The sequence below is a fragment of the Balaenoptera musculus genome, chromosome 3 (assembly GCF_009873245.2).
Source record: "Balaenoptera musculus isolate JJ_BM4_2016_0621 chromosome 3, mBalMus1.pri.v3, whole genome shotgun sequence".
Lineage (NCBI taxonomy): Eukaryota > Metazoa > Chordata > Mammalia > Artiodactyla > Balaenopteridae > Balaenoptera > Balaenoptera musculus.
The window spans coordinates 12,342,340-12,359,745 of NC_045787.1; the positions used below are offsets into that span (position 1 = coordinate 12,342,340).

Genomic DNA, 17,406 nt, shown 5'->3' on the forward strand with positions numbered 1-17,406 from the left:
TATATATACATTTTCAATTCTTTGGACAGATTTAATATGGTTGGCTGAGCATGTCTGCTCTCTTCCCATAAGCCACTTGAAATAACTGCTCCATTCCCTAAACATAAAACACACACACACACACACACACACATGCATGTGATAAACCTAGAAACTAACAATGAATACAACAGGAATAAGTAATTTGAAAACTCATAAAAGATGTAATGGCAATGAAGATGTTCTACAGTTCAGTATTTAAGACTATTTGGCAGGCAGTCATGACGTTCCTTATTATTGAGTGTCAACTAGTAGAGGTCATATATTTTTGTTCTTTAAAACAGCAAGGGCATAATGGCCTGTAATAAGTATAACCCATGTCATCTCCCTTCTCATTTCCCAATGTCACTTTAATTAAAAATTACCTGGATGAGATAAGACAGCTCTCAATTTGACTGCCATTCTGCATGTATCTTGAGTCCTCACACTTTTCACAGCAATTTGATGTTTCACATGTTTCATGAGAAAAATAAACTATAGTATAATTTACTCCATTGGCTTTTAAGCAAATCTGAAGGATACAGTGTAGTAACAAGCATTAACAGTTGGATACAGAGTATATCAAATGTAATATTTGTTATAGGCTAAGACTCATCTGTCAAGGTTCAAATTGGATGAATTATATTATTCAGTTATTAAATACTTTCATTACATTTCATTTAAAATGTAATTATTGTTTCTATGACTTTCAAAATATACTTTCCCAATGACCTTCATTCAGGGTTGTGCTCCTTTCAGGAAATGTTGTGACTTTAGGATAGCCACCTCTGTACTTAGATAGAACAGTAGTAGTTCTGAATCAGACACCTCTGACTGTCTTAACTGACTCCTTCCTTCAAAAGACATGGCTTAACTCCTAGACTGTGCCCCCTCCAGCACCACTTTTGCTGCATTTGTCAGACTGGCTGAAGTCTGAGTTAAAGGTCCAGGCTTGGAGTCTCACATGCTGTTTCCCTCCCTAACTTCTGGGTTTGGATGAAATGCTACATCATGCAGAATGGAATCTAGCCTCCTGAGTGGCCACTGAAAGGCTTGATGACACCACACATGTAATATGGTGAGTTAGCTTTCCGTGGGGGTGAACCTTGACTTACAGGAAATAGGAGGCGGGGATGGGGGGTGGGAAGTCAGGCAGGTAGCATCTTCCTACCATGGAATAGTCTGAGATGGAATTCTTTCTTGCAGCCCTTCTGGAAGAGTCCAATGTGCCAAGCAATGACCAGCCTTTTCTTTATCTTTTTTTGAAGTTTTGTATGAAGTGGTAGCCAGCCTGGTAACACATTATATCACTTTGCCTTGGTTATTTTTCCCCTTGCACTCACTGTTTTCAATTTTCACCTCCTGTTATGCGCTGAATTGTGTCCCCTGCCCCAGTCTAAAATTCATAGGTTGAAGCCCTATGACCAATGTGACTGTATTTAGAGACAGGGCCTTTAGGGAGGTAAGTAAGGTTAAATGAGATTATAAGGGTGGGTCCCTAATCCAATAAGGTTGGTGGCCTTTTATGATGAGGAAGAACAGAGCAGCCAAGATGGCAAAATAGAAAAACCCTGAGCTTACTTCCTCTCACAAGCACACAAAAATCACAACTATCTGCAGAACAATCATCGGTGCAAAAGCCCACCAGAAAAGATCTTCTACAATTAAAGACATAAAGAAGGAACCACGGGACTTCCCTGGTGGTGCAGTGGTTAAGAATCCACCTGCCAGTGCAGGGGACACAGGTCCAAGCCCTGGTCCAGGAAGATCCCAGATGCCGTGGAGCAACTAAGCCCGTGTGCCACAACTACTGAGCCTGCGCTCTAGAGCCCATGAGCCACAACTACTGAAGCCCGCACACCTAGAGCCTGTGCTCCACAACAAGAGAAGCCACCGCAATGAGAAGCCCGCACACTGCAATGAAGAGTAGCCCCTGCTTGCTGTGACTAGAGGAAGCCCGTGCACAGCAACGAAGACCCAACGCAGCCAAAAATAAATAAATAAAACAAAGAAATTAAAAAAAAAAGAAGAAGGAACCACAACGACACAGGTAGGAGGGGTGGACTCACGATATAATTAAATCTCATTCCCTCTGTGTGGGCAACTCACAAACTGGAGAATAATAATATTGCAGAGGTTCTTCAATGGAAGTGAGAGTTCTGAGCCCCATGTCAAGCTCCCCGTGTCAGGTTCAGCACCAGGAAGAGGAGCCCCCAGAGCATTTGGCTTTGAAGGCCAGGGGGGCTTAATTGCAGGAGCCCCACAGGACTGGGGGAAATAGAGACTTCACTCTTAAAGGGGGCATGCAAAATCCCATATGCACTGGGACCCAGGGCTAGGTAATTTGATAGAAGCCTGGGCCAGACCTACCTGCTGGTCTTGGAGAGTTTTCTAGAGAGGCAGGGAGCAGCTATGGCTCACCCTGGGGGCATAGACACTGGTGGCAGACATACTGGGGGACACTCAAACACCTGAACACTGCTGTTGGTGGCTACCATCTTGGTTCATTAATGCCAAGACCTGGCCCCACCCAACAGCCTATAGGCACAAGTGCTGGGACACCTCAGGCCAAATAACTAACTGGGTGGGGACACAGCACTAACCATCAGCAGATAGGCTGCCTAAAGACTTCCTGAGCCCACAGCCATCTCTAGAAATACCCTTAGACATGACCCTGCCCACCAGCGGGCCAAGATCCAACTCCACCCACCAGTGGGCAGGCACTGGCCTTCCTACCAGCAAGCCTGCACTAGCCTCTAGACCAGCTTCACTCAGAGGGCAGACACCAGCAGCAGAAAACTATGATCCCGCAGCCTGCAGACTGAGCCTACCAGCAGCAAGCCAGAGCCTACCCTGGAACCAGCTGAACCCCGGCCCTGCCCATTAGCAGGTCAGTGCAATCTCTGGAACATCCTGGACCCCATACACAACTGTGTCAGGAAATTTCCCCCTCCCAACAATCTGAAACAAGCTCTGGGATCCCTAGGCCTGCAGCCAGATTCCAGGAACCAGATCTGCCTGCAACTAGTTTGGCACTAACTGCAGGATCTGGCTTCACCTGCAAGTGGGTGGGCAACCACCCCAGTCTTTTGGACCCTGACTCTGCCCACCACTGAGCCAATACTAGCCCTGGGGCCACCTAAGGTTCTGCAACCAGCTGCCTTGTAACCAGGCACCACTAAACAGCAGCCAACAGCATCCACAGAAGGCAGGGCCTGGCAACCAACTGGACTAGGGGCCAACCAAACCTACCAGACTGCCCACATAGTCAGCCTAACACAACAGAAGGACCCATGCAGCCCTCTTAGGGGGAACCACCAAGCATATAGCTTGGGTAATGAGATGGGAGTGCACTGCTGGGATGCATAGGACATCTCCTATAAAAGGCCACTTCTCCAAGGTTGAGAAACGTGACTAATCTACCACATATATAAAATACAAATAGCAACTCAGAAAAAATGAGGTGACAGAGGACTATGTTTCAGACAAAGGAATAAGATAAAACCTCAGAAGAAGAACCAAGTGAAGTGGAGATAGGCAATCTACCCGAGAAAGAGTTCAGAGTAATGGGCCCACAGAGCCTACATAGGGAGCACTCCGAGAGCATATAGCTCTGGTGACCAGAGGGGAGTGCACTGCTGAAATGCATAGGACATCTCCTACAAATGGCCACTCATCAAGATTGGGAAAAGTAACCAACCTATAGAAATAAAAACAGAGAATTAGGCAAAATGAGGCAACAGAGAAAATGTTCCAAACAAAGGAATAAGATAAAACCCCAGAAGAAGAACTAAGAGAAATGGAGCTAGGTAATCAACACAATAAAAAGTTCAAAAGTACTGATCATAAAGATGTTCGAGGGACTTCCCTGGTGCTCCAGTGGTTAAAACTCCACACTTCCACTGCAAAGTGCGCATGTTCAATCCCTAGTCAGGGAACTAAGATCCCACATGCTGCATGGCATAGGCGAAAAAAAAAAAAAAAAAAAAAGAAAGATGCTCGAAGAACTTGGGAGAAGAATAAACAAATACAGTGAGAAGTTTAACAAAAAGGAAAAATAAAGAAAGATGAAATGGAGCTTAAGAATACAATAAGTGAAATAAAAACTACACTAGAAAGAATGAACAGTAGATTAGATGATACAGAGGAATGGATCAACAAACTAAAAGAGAGAGTAGTTGAAATCACTCAAACTGAACAGAAAAAAAGAAAAATGAATAAAAAGAGATGATGACAGCTTAAGAGACCTCTGGTACAACATCAGGCATACTAACATTCATATTATAGGGGTCCCAGAAGGAGAAGAGAGAGAAAGGGGCAGATAACATATTTGAAGACATAACAGATGAAAACTTCCCTAACCTGGGAAAGGAAACAGACGTTCGGGTCCAGAAATCACAGAGTCCCAAACAGGATCAACTGAAAGAGGACCATACTAAGATACATTGTAATTAAAACGGCAGAAATTAAAGACAGAATATTAAAAATAGCAAGAGAAAAAACAACAAATTACATACAAGGGAACTCCCCTAAGACTATCAACTGACTTTTCAGCAGAAACTCTGCAGGCCAGAAGGGAGTGATATGATATATTTAAAGTGATGAAACAAAAACCTATGACCAAGAATACTCTACCCCTCAAGGCTATCATTCAGATTTGAAAGAGAGATCAAAAGTTTTACAAACAAGCAAAAGCTAAAAGAGTTCATCACCTTGAAACAGCCTTACAAGAAATGTTACAGGGACTTCTCTAAGCAGGAAAGAAAAGGCCACAACTAGAAACATGAAAATTATGAAAGGAAAAATCTCATTGGTAATGACAAATGTACAGTAGTGGTAGTAAATCAATTACTTATAAAGCTAGTAGGAACGTTAAAAGACAAAAGTAGTAAAATCATCTATATCCACAATAAGTAGTTAAGGAATACACAAAACAAAAGGATGTAAAACATGATGTCAAAAACAGTAAACATGAGGACTGGGAGTAAAAATCCCAGGTTTTAAAAATGTGTTTGAACTTGAGAGATTGGCAACTTAAAACAATCAGGTAAATATATAGATTGCTATATATAAACCTCATGGTAACCACAAATCAAAAATCTATAATAATACACACACCAAAAAAAGGGAAAGAAATCCAAACATAACTCTAAAGATAGTCATCAAATCACAAGGAAAGAGAGCAAAAGAAGAAGAAAGGAACAAAAAAGAACTACAAAAATAACCCCCGTACAATTAACAAAATTGCAATAAGTACATACCTATCAATAATCACTTTACATGTAAATGGACTAAATGCTCCAATCAAAAGACAGAGTGGGGCTTCCCTGGTGGCGCAGTGGTTGAGAATCTGCCTGCCAATGCAGGGGACACAGGTTCGAGCCCTGGTCTGGGAAGATCCCACATGCCGTGGAGCAACTAGGCCCATGAGCCACAATTACTGAGCCTGCGTGTCTGGAGCCTGTGCTCTGCAACAAGAGAGGCCGCGAAAGTGAGAGGCCCGCACACCGCGATGAAGAGTGGCCCCCACTTGCCGTAACTAGAGAAAGCCCTCGCACAGAAACAAAGACCCAACACAGCCATAAATAAATAAATAAATTAATTAAATTAAAAAAAAAAAAGAGTGGCTGAATAGATACAAAACAAGACGCAAATATATGCTCTCTACAAGAGATCTAAAGACACACACGAACTGAAAGTGAGGGAATGAAAAAAGCTATTTCATGCAAATGGAAACAAAAAGGAAGCCAGGGTGTAGCAATACTTATTTCAGACAAGATAGATCATAACAAGAGACAAAGAAGGGCATTACAGAATGATAAAGGGATCAATCTAAGAAGAAAATATGATAATTTTAAATATATATGCACCAAACATAAGAGTACCTAAATACATAAACCAAATATGAGCACCTAAATACATAAACCAAATATTAACAGACATAAAAAGAGAAATTGACAATAACACAGTAATAATGGGGGAATTTAAAACCCTGCTTACATCAATGGACAGATCATCTAGATAAAAAATCAATAAGGAAACACTGACCTAAAACAGCACATTAGACAAAGTGAACTTAACAAGTATACATAGAACATTCCATCCAAAAGCAGCAGAATACACATTCTTTTCAAGTGTCCATGTAATGTTCTCCAGGATAGGTCATATTGTAGGCCACAAAACAAGTCTCAGTAAGTTTAAAAAGATTGACATCCTATCAAGCAACTATTCTGACCACAACACTGTGAGACTAGAAATCAACTTCAAGAAAAAAGACTGCAAAAGACATAAACATGTGGAGGCTAAATAATACGCTACTAAACAACCAACTTGTCACTGAAGAAACTGAAGATGACACAAACTGATGGAAAGATATATCATGCTCATGGATTGGGAGAATTAATATTGTTAAAAATGACCATACTACCCAAGGCAATCTACAGATTCAATGCAATCCCTATCAAAATACTAATGGCATTTTTCACAGAACTAGAACAAATAATTTAAAAAATTTTCTGGAAACACAAAAGACTCCAAATAGCCAAAACAATATTGAGAAAGAAGAACAAAGCTGGAGAGATCACAATCTCTGGTTTTAAACTATACTACAAAGCTCCAGTAATCCAAACAGCATGGTACTGGCACAAAAACAGACATATAAATTAGTAGAAAAGAAAAGACAGCCCAGAAATGAACCCACAGTTATACGGGCAATTAATCTAAAACAAAGGAGGAAAGAATATACAATGGGGAAAAGACAGTTTCTTCAATAAATGGTGTTGGGAAAATTGGTCAGTTACATGCAAAAGAAGCAAACTGGACAACTCACACCATGCACAAAAATAAACTCAAATGCATTAAAGATATAAATGTAAGACCTGTAACCATAAAACTTCTAAAAGAAAAAGTAAGAAGTATACTCTTTGACATTGGTCTTAGTAATATTTTTTTTGAATATGTCTCCACAGGCAAGGGAAACAAAAGCAAAAATAAACAAATGGGACTACATCAAATTAAAAACTTTTCACATAAGGAAACTATCAACTAAATGAAAAGGCCGCCTACTAAATGGGAGAAGATACTTGCAAATGACATACAGTAAGTCCCCTACATACAAGCCTTCAAGTTTTGAACTTTCAAAGGTGTGAATGTGCGTTCCATCATCATCAGGCATGAGTGAAACTGCAGCTTGCCCTCAGTCTTCTACTGCTGACGATCCTTCAGCTCTACCCTCTCCCACCTCCTCCCCCTCCTCCAGTCAGTAACTCTTCTTGCCTGTTCCCTCGATGCCAGCTGTTGTACTGTACTACTGTACTTTTCAAGGAAACATACTGTAAGATTAAAAATGTTTTCTTTATTTTTTGTGTTTGTTTTTTATGTATTATTTGTGTGAAAGGTACTATAAACCTATTATAGTACAGTACTATATAGCTGATTGTGTTAGTTGGGTACCTAGGCTAATTTTGCTGGACTTACGAAAAAATTGGGCTTATGAATGCACTCTCAGAAAGGAACTTGTTTGTAAGCAGGGGACTTACTGTAGCTGATAAGGGGTTGATATCCAAAATATACGAAGAATTCATACAACTCAACATCAAAAAAACAACCCAATTAAAAAATGGACAGAGGATCTGAATAGACATTTTTCCAAAGAAAATATGCAGATGGCCAACAGACACATGAAAAGATGCTCAACATCACTAATCATCAGGGAAATGCAAACCAAAATCACAATGAAATATCCCCTTTATATCTGTCAGAATGACTATTATTAGAAAGACAACAAGTAACAAGTATTGGCAAGGATTGGAAAAAAGAACCCTTGTGCACTGTTAGTAGGAATGTAAATTGGTGTAGCCACTATGGAAAACATTATGGAAATTGCTCAAAATATTAAAAATAGAACTACCATATGATCCAGTAATTCCACTTCTGGATATTTATCCAAAGAAAATAAAAACAGTAATTAGAAAAGATATATGCAACCCTATGTTCATAGCAGCATCATTTACAATAGCTAAGATATGGAAGCAACCTAAGTGCCCATCAACAGATGAATGGATACACACATACACACACACACACACACACACACACACACACACACACACACACAGTGGAATATTACTCAGCCATAAAAAGAATGAAACCTTGCCATTTGTGATAACATGGATGGTCTAGAGGGTATTATGCTAAGTGAAATAAGTCAGAGAAAGACAAATGATATCACTTACATGTGGAATCTAAAAAACAAAACAAATGAACAAACATAACAGAGTCATAGATACAGAGAACAAACATGTCGTTGCCAAGGGGAGGAGTTGAGGGGGAGATAAGACATAGGTGAGGGGGACTGAGGTACACATTTCTAGTTACAAAATAAATGAGTCATGGGTATGAAATGTACAGTGTGGGGAAAATAGTAAACAATTATGTAATATCTTTGTATGGTGACAGATGGTAACTAGACTTATCGTGGTGATCAATTTGAAATGTATAGAAATATTGATTCACTATGTTATATATCAGGAATTAACATAGTGTTGTAGGTCAATTATACTTCAAAAGCAAACAAACAGACTCATGGAAAAAGAGATCAGATTTGTGGTTACTAGAGGCACGGGTGTGGGTGGGGTATTGGGTGAAGGCAGTCAAAAGTTACAAAACTTCCAGTCATAAGATAAATAAGTACTAGAGATGTAATGTACAACGTGATAAAGATAATTAACACTGCTGTACTATACATATGAAAGTTGTTAAGAGAGTAATCCTAAGAGTTCTCATCATAAGGAAAAAATGTTTTTTTCCCTATTTCTTTAATTTTGTGTTTATATGAGATGATGGATACTCATTAAACTTACCATGATAATCATTTCATGATGTATGTAAGTCAAATCACTATGCTGGACACCTAAACTTATACAGTACTCTATGTCATTTATATCTCAATACAACTGGAAAAAAAATTAAATTCTAAAAACTTGTTTGTATTAGTCAATATTGTGTAGGTTAGCATTCTCGAAGTGTGGTCTGGGGACATTTTCCGTGGGTCTATGAGGTCAGTTTCAAAATCAATGATTAAATGCTAAAATGTTATTTGCCTTTTTCATTCTCAATCTCTTATGAGTGTATTGTGGAGTTTTCCAGAATGTGATACTGCAGCTCTTTGAATGCAGAAGCAGACCCCAAAATCCAGCTTTATTCTGCTTAGCCAGACATTAAAGAGATTTGTAAAAACTGAAACAGTGCTACTCTTCTCACAGCTATTTTTTTGTTCTAGAAAATATATTTTTCATTAAGATATTACTATGGTAATGTATAATGGATTCATTTACATATTTTTGAAATTTCTCAGTTTTAATATCTAAAACAGTAAATATCAATATATAGAACCCACATAAACAAAAGCCCGCTGAGGTCCTGTTTTAAAATGTTGGCTTTATTATTACTTAGGTATGGTTAGGTCAATAGACCAGGAGATGACTGTCACTAAAGGGAAGTCTGTTCCCAAGAGTAGGAGGCCTGCCATGTCACACAGGGCCGCACGGGGCCACCCGGGAAGCACTAGTCAGTCAGAAGGTTGAAGGAGTGAGGGGAAAGCATGGGTGAGAGCCTTATTGTGGTTTTCGCAGAAAGGAACAGGCAAGGCAGGGTAAGCAGGTTTAGGGTTGGCTAGTTTGAATAATTTCAGCAGGCTCTTAGGTGTAGGGGCTGTCCTAGGGTTTCCTGGATCTGGCCCTGAGGTGACCAGGACAGGTGAATACAGGCATACCTCGGAGATACTGCTGGTTTGGTTCCAGACTATTGCAATAAAGCAAATGGGGCAATAAGGCAAGTCACACGAATTTTTTGGTTTCCAGTACATATAAACATTATGTTTACACTATGCTGTAGTCTATTAAGTGTGCAATAGCATTATGTCTAAGAAAAAAATGTACATATCTTAATTAAAAACTAATGCTGCTGGAAAAATGGCACCAATAGACTTGCTCAATGCAGGTTTTTCACAAGCCTTCAATCTGTAAAAAATGCAGTTATCTGTGAAGTGCAGTAAAACAACATATCGCTGTATTGGCCCAAAGTATAAGAGCCCTGCGAGAGCTGGGTAAAGGGGGTGGTAATGGGGGCGGAGGGGTATGGTTTTGGATTGGTTAGCTTGCACATGAAAGGTATATTCACAAGGGGGGAGTTTGTCATCTCTAGGAATTAGCTAGTCCTCAAAGGAGCAGTCTCTCCTGCACTAGCAAGGTCCCAGCTGCCAGAGCATTGAGAAGACAGAAAGTAAAGAAACACAGTCAATTAATAGTTTTAAGGTCCTTAATAGTTTTTAAGAGTGTAAAGAGTGTAGAGATGTTCAGAGACCAAAGAGTTTGAGGACTTCTTGGCTAGGTTATGCACAGTAAAAAAGAAGCCCCAAATCTCAACGTCTTACAGCAAAGAGGGTTGTTCGTTGCTCAAGTGAAGTCTTCACACTTCTGATAGGTGGCATACAGTCATCCCTGGGGATCCTTGGGGGATCTGTTCCAGGACCCCCAAAGGATATCAAACTCTACGGGTGCTCAAGTCCCTTGTATTAAATGGTGTGGTACAGTCGGTCTTCTGTATCCGAGGATATGGAACCCACAGATGCAGAGGGCCTCCTATACAAAGAATAACAGAACATTTAAAAAAAAGTCATAATTTCAGAACAAAAGAAAATCATTTAAATTGAATTACTTTAGTTTAATGAGAAACTCCCTATATTATCCTTATTTGCTCAACTTTTTATCATGAATTAGTGAGATTTCATCACTACTTAGGAAGAGTTCAGGGACTGGTGCTTGGAAATTTCTGACATCTAGGACAATTATGGATGGAAATGACATGAAGGAGAGGAAAGACCTTACCTTGTTTATATGCTGAAAGGACCCAGCAGAGAGGGGGAAGGTTGAACATACTGGAAAAAGAGACACCTGAGAGAACTCCTGGAGGAGGTGCAAGAGCAAAGGAGGGAGCGGTCTGAAAGAGGAGGAGAGAGAGAGGAACCTCTCCTTCGAAAACTGGTTGGATAGGAGGAGAGGCTTCCCTTGAAGATAAGTTAGTTGAGGGAAGGAGGGAAGCTGCAAGAGTCCACCCCTAACGGCACTGATTTTGTCTATGAATCACAGGTGAGTTTACTGCTGGAGGTGAGCGGGGCAGGGAAGGTGGAGGGTTTAGGCCCATTGCAGGGCCTGGTGAAGGGAGCCAACGAAGCACAAACAACAGGAGATGAAGCAGAACCGAAGGCCCAGCTGAGTTTAGACCTTAAACGGTAACAGCATGAAACACACGGCAGCCTACCTTTCCTAACTCAGCTTCCTAACCCTGGCATTGAGTAGAGGTGGGGTTGGGGTGGGTGTAGGGAACTGATGTTTACTGAAAGGCTGTGTAGGGTGATGGTTAAGAGCACGGCCTTTGAAGTCAGCTGGCCTGAGTCAAAATCCTGTCACTTTCCTATTCAGTAAAATGGGGCCAATAGTAGTCTTGTGGTGTTGTTTTATGTGGGTAACAGTGGTTTTGTGGAGTTGTGTTGAGGGCTAAATGACTATATATATGCTGTGGATTTTCTTTCCACATCCCTGCTTATCGGGGTTAAGGCACCCACCTAGGTTTCATGATTAGGTGAGTGTAGGACTCTTGAAAAGGGACTGTTGGGCTGCACCCCGCAGGCCTGTAAGCCCAGTGTTTGCCCAGCTTGAAGACCGTAGAAGGACCCCAGAATCAGTGACGGAGACATCAATGGTGTTCATGGATAGGAGGATCTTACCTGTGGGAAGCGAGGTCCGGGCGTGACTCCCCACCCTGTGGGGCAGACAGCGGCCGTCTTCACTCCCACGGGGAGAGGGAGCTTACCAGTTACAGGGGGAATTGACGTCAGCGTGGCTCATCGGTTACCAGGGAAACCAGCATGGGAGCCTGCCCCTCACCGCCCCTCTGATGAGCCAGCAAGGTGCGGACGTTCTGATCTGATGAGCGATCCCCAGCTGGGCCGGGGCGAGCATGCAGCCATGCCCTGAGGAGGGAAGGTCAGTCAGGTGAGTAGGGGTAGGGGAGGGGAGGCAGGGACTGGTCAGGCAGGGGACGCACAGCGGGCAAGGGAGCCGCCATCGTGGGGGGCTGACCATACAGGGACAACCCAGCTCCTCCGCCCTCCCTGCCCGTTTCCTGTGAGGCTCCTCCTCCGTGGTCCCCATGATGCTTTCTGGTTGTGGTGGGGAACGGAAGGCAGGTATACCTGGTTCTCCCCTGTTTTGTTTCCAAAGTATACTTTGGCATAATCTCTAGGCCCTACTTTCTTCAGGCCTTTAGTTTTATATCTCAGTTACCTGTTTTAGAAGTAAACTACACCCTGCCTCTCGTTTGTGTTTTACTCTAATAATTCTAGCCTACCTATTCATCCACTTGCCCTCCAGAGAAGGACCTCTGGATCGCAGCGGGAGGTCACATATGTGGAAGAGGCAAAAGATAAAGGCATAAAAATATGTTTTAGAACATCTCTTCTTACCTACTAACTCCCTTAATTCTCCTGTGGGTAGATGTCTTCATCCTCCGAAAATACCCACCGCCGATGCTCAGAGGGGTCAGTAATGTGGGCAGAGTTACTTACGCAGCTGTTTACTGTCAGAGCAATAAAACAATTCTACGCCTGTGCTCTTCCACTTGGCGCTCTGCCCTGCCTCAAACCAAGGGCTGCACTGGTCCCGTGGCGGCCTGAGGGCTGGAGGCCTCGGAGGACTGGGGTGAGGGAGGCGTAGGTGCTGGTGGGAGAGTAAAGAGCCTAGGTGAGAAGAGAAAGAGGGGCTCTATGCGCAGAGAAGCGGGGGCTGATGAACAGGGAGAGAAGGAAGACGCGGAGGAGCTGGAATCACAGTGAAAGGGATGAGCAGGTGGGGAGGGGAAAGGAGGGATGACTTGTGGAACAATGGGAGGTGAAGCTGACGGTTTTACGGGGTTCACTTCCAGGTGATGACGAGTAGCCACAGGACTACTGAAGAGAAGCTGAACACCACTGGTGTGGAGGACACGAAGAAGCATGAGTTCCAGCTGCTTGAGTGAAAGTTGAAAAACAGATCTGATGTCAGAGTCCTTTACAGATGCTTGAGGAGTGAGCTTGTGGTTGAAAACAGAGCAGGCAGGGGCCCGGGTAGCAGAGGCCCGGAGCTGGTGCAAGGCAGGAGCCTCCCGGGAAGAGGGGCTGCAGAGGTAGAAAGAACCTTGGTTTTTAACTGTAGCACGTGGCAGTTCTCATCCATGACTCTGTATGGTCCTCCCAGCAATCCTATGAGATGCATACGGGGCAGGAAATAGACTTTCTCCGCGAAAACCAGCTGCGAAGCATCGGCACTGGGACGCAGACCACGTCTCCTGACTTGATCCACGCTGTCTGTAGTTTCCCATGAGAGTCTTGATCCTCTGCGTACTATTCACAGTAGGAGATCAACCTCTTAGAGAGAAAACTTATAGTCTCTACATAGAAATGAAAGAACTTTTCTCTAAGTTTTCTTCACCCCAGACTCTATGTTAAAAATCTTCAGGCTGTAAATTGTGAGAAAGAGCTGTTGGACTGTCAGGAATTGGTGCAGGTGAGGTTCTTATGGTGCCATCTAGTGTCCGTGATTGGACTTACAAAACTTTGGCTATAAGTATTCTGAAAAATAATTTATTTAAGGAAATAGCAAGTAACTGATTAATTTTGCAGAAGAATAGACATTAAAACACCTAATATTTTCCTCTCCCTGCCGGGAAGATTTATTAACCTGCCCTCTTGATCACCCCGAGAGCTAGACCAATGCAGTGAATTACTTCATTGCATAACACAGAAATTATGACCTAGTGAAGTCCAAGGTTACCTTATTTTCTTTTCACTATACCAGTTCATCCAAGACCTTAAAGATCATGAAGCTTGGTGCTAGAAGTGTCTGAGGCATTCAGGTCTTCATTCAGTAGAATGATGTATACAGCAGTGCTTCACAAACTATAAAATGTTAAGCAGAAGTATTATATAGAGCTATTATTTCACACATACGATTCCATACCCTTGACACACCTCCCTTCTAAGCCTCATAACATATTTATAAGAGTTGCTATCTAGACTTTACATCTGAAGAAGCTGAGGCTCAGAGATGTTATATGACTTGCCCAAGGTCATAGAGCTAGTTTTCTCTTTGCTGTACTACATTGCCACTATGACACTGATATAAGGAATTAATATGAATTTATTCAGCAGAAATTTATTAATGCTCACTAGTACCATCCGTTGGGTTAGGAACAAGGTATATAAAGATTTATGACTGTTGGGAACTGAATGTTTGTGTCCAACTAAAATTCGTATGTTGAAGCCCTAGCCCCTAATGTGACGTATTTGGAGGTAGGGGCTTTGTGGAAGTAAAGTTAAATGAGGTTATAAGGGTAGGGTCCTGATCCAATAGGATTACGTCCTTAAGGATAGGAAGAGGGAACAGATCCAGATCTTGCTTTCTCTCGGCAGGCACACGCAGCAAGAAGGCAGCTGTCTGCAAGCCAGGAACAGAACTCTCAACAGAACCCGACCATGCTGGCACCCTATCTCACTTTCAGCTCCAGAACTGGGAGAAAATTAATTTCTGTTGTTTAAACCACCCAGTGTATGGTATTTTGTTACGGCAGCCCAGCCCAAGCCAACTAAAACAATGAATATCTACTCCCCCTAAGCTGCTTCCAGCTTTGTTAGGGAAGTCAGTTGTTAGATAAATCACAACCCAACTTGCTGAGATAGATGTATGGACACCTCATATTTCTAAATGATTGCCTTAGAAAGAATCCTGATGAGACTGGTGGTGACAGGCTACCACAGATGTCAGACAGCTCTAAACTCAAATACATTTAAGAGATGACCTCTTACTTAGAGGTACCTTGTCATTAATAAACATGGACTTTCTCTCAGAACCCCGTGTGCCCTCTTTGCGTAGGAGATGGGATGGAGTTGCGGGGCCAGTGACTAAATGTGGCTTTGGGTTCTGGTTCAAGAACAGAACCTGTGGTCCTCAGCTGCTACATCTGTCAGATGAGATGGTTTTGACTAGCTGCCATCTGAGGCAGTCATCTGAATCTTTTTGCTCACTTTGTCCCTAGAAGAGTTTTGAAAAACTGTGAAACTGTTTCCACTTTTGAAAGTTGACATCTAAAATTTTCCATTAGAAATGTAGTTTTAAAGAATGTAATTTCCATTATACTATAAATATTGACATTTTAAAATAAAATCATCACATGACTCTTATGTTTCCAGTACCATCAAAATAACATATTTATTAGAAATTCACTATCATTCATAAAAAAGACTGCCTTTCACATCATTCCTTTTTCTCAATGAAATATTATTTTCACTCCATTCTCCATTCCCAGAATTTTATGTAATGCAGTGTATTTTTATGTTTGAAAGTCTTTTAAAATTAAAATTAAAAATTAAAATTACCTGAAAGTTTTATTATCATAATTATCAGTAGTTAAAGTTTGAAACAATATATTATACATTTTGATAATAATTACACATAATTAGTAAAATTTTATTGGATACATCTCTCAAAATCTATTGATGAATGTTATTTATTGTTAGAAAGAGATACAATTTAATCTAGATTCAATTCCTATTTTGGGGTTTTACAGATATAAGCACTCAGAGACACTGTTCTCATAAATAGATGAAAATAGTTTTATTATAGTAAAGTCATTCAATTATTTCAGCTTCTGAATTGCATGCCAAAAGTATCTCACAGTAATCTCTCATTAAATGTTATTTTAAATCATCAACTTTAGGTTCTCCATCAAATTTGTTGAAAGCAAAGAATTAGAAACCCCCTGAATTACAAAAGGATTGATTATCCAGTCTTTACAGTCAATCTGGGACTACTATAGGACAATCATCTCACTTATAAACACTAATTCTAAGGAAGAGTGCTAAGTAAGGCAGAGAGCCTTGCATGTCACCTGGATGACCTAAGATGCTACCAATGTTTCTTACCTATACTCTGCTTGGTTCTCTCAACACTCTCCCTCAGGAGCAATGCTTTCTTTGAGTAAAATTATCATCACTCTTATAACCACACTCTACATTATATCTGAATGAACATATTGGCCCAACTGCTCCACTGAATACCAAAATACCCACTCTTAAAGAGAAGAAAAGGAAAGACACAAAGCCTGAATGCAAATTTTTGATGCCTTATTTTGGAGACTTCTCTGAAAGCAGAAGTGCCATCCATTAGAAATACAATGTGAGCCATATATGTAATTTAAAATTTGTTTGAAAAGCAAAAAGAAGCAGGTGAAATTAATGTTATATGTAATGCAATATTTCCAAAATATAATCATTTCAACATTCAGTCAATATAAAAAGTTAAAAATGAGGTAGTTTTACATTTTTTTTTTTTGGTACTATTCCTTGTAGTATTTTATACAAGCAGCAAATCTTAATTCATACCAGCTACACTTCAGGTGCTCAATATCCACATGTGACTAGTGACTATTGTATTGGACAACACAGCCCTTGAGAGACACACTGTAGTAAGATTTGGGATGGATAAGAGAGCAGTCTTTTGTTTTTGTAAAGTAAGAATATGGTGAACATAAGCGAAGTGGTCAGAAAGGAAAATAGTCCTATCCATGCCCTCGTACAGCTGTGAAAGGTATCTTTCACCCCAGGGCCTATGCTGCACAGCTGTATGAAGTGGCCCTGGTGTACCTCAAGAGATAGAGGTACCCCACTTTGAAGATCATTATTTTAAGGTGAATTCTAGCTGCCAGGGTCTTTGGAAAATAATGCAATGATAATGAAATTATGCCGCCTTATCTTCTGGAGAAGACCTAGTCAACTATCCTCTAAAATTCTGGAGCAAGTAAAAAGAAAAAATTCATGAGACAATGATTAGCAAAAGATCTAGAAAGCCCTTGTTACTTTTCAGCAATATCCTGGTATGACTTTTTAAAGTCATACCAAGTATGGTTGACAACCTACCTTATTGCAAGTAGAGAGTTTTTGGTAATAGTAGGGTGATGTTTTCTCCTCTGACTTTGATGGAGACAAGATGAGGTTATATGAAAATCATCAACCTAACATCAGATTACTCTAGGAGGTGAAGATTTCCTATGTTAGGGCACAGAAATGACTAAGAATCTCTTCCTTACCTCTATTTTCTTAGGAAACTTCTACAATTTGTCCCTCTAGCTCTTTCTAAATTCCAGTGTACAGTATGAATGTTGGGCTTCCTTTCCAAAGGAACCCAGATGCTTGTCCTAAAAGGTAAGTATAAAGAAGTACTCTATGATACTGTCTTAGTTGGCTTGGGCTGCCATGACAAAATACCATAGACTGGGTGGCTTAAACAACAGAAATTT

At 41.0% G+C, this 17,406-nt stretch overlaps 1 long non-coding RNA gene across 4 annotated transcripts in view; it reads right to left on the reverse strand.

Annotated features, from left to right (window-relative positions):
* LOC118893590 overlaps window positions 1–17,406 on the reverse strand; it is a 50,637-nt gene that overhangs the window by 23,743 nt on the left and 9,488 nt on the right. For all 4 annotated transcript variants that reach the window (XR_005019501.1, XR_005019503.1, XR_005019502.1 and 1 more), the window contains exons 3-5: window positions 12,542–14,011; window positions 11,804–12,049; window positions 10,451–10,658 (exon numbers count right to left, since the gene is read on the reverse strand). This is a non-coding gene — a long non-coding RNA (uncharacterized LOC118893590). The remainder of the gene's footprint in view (window positions 1–10,450; window positions 10,659–11,803; window positions 12,050–12,541; window positions 14,012–17,406) is intronic.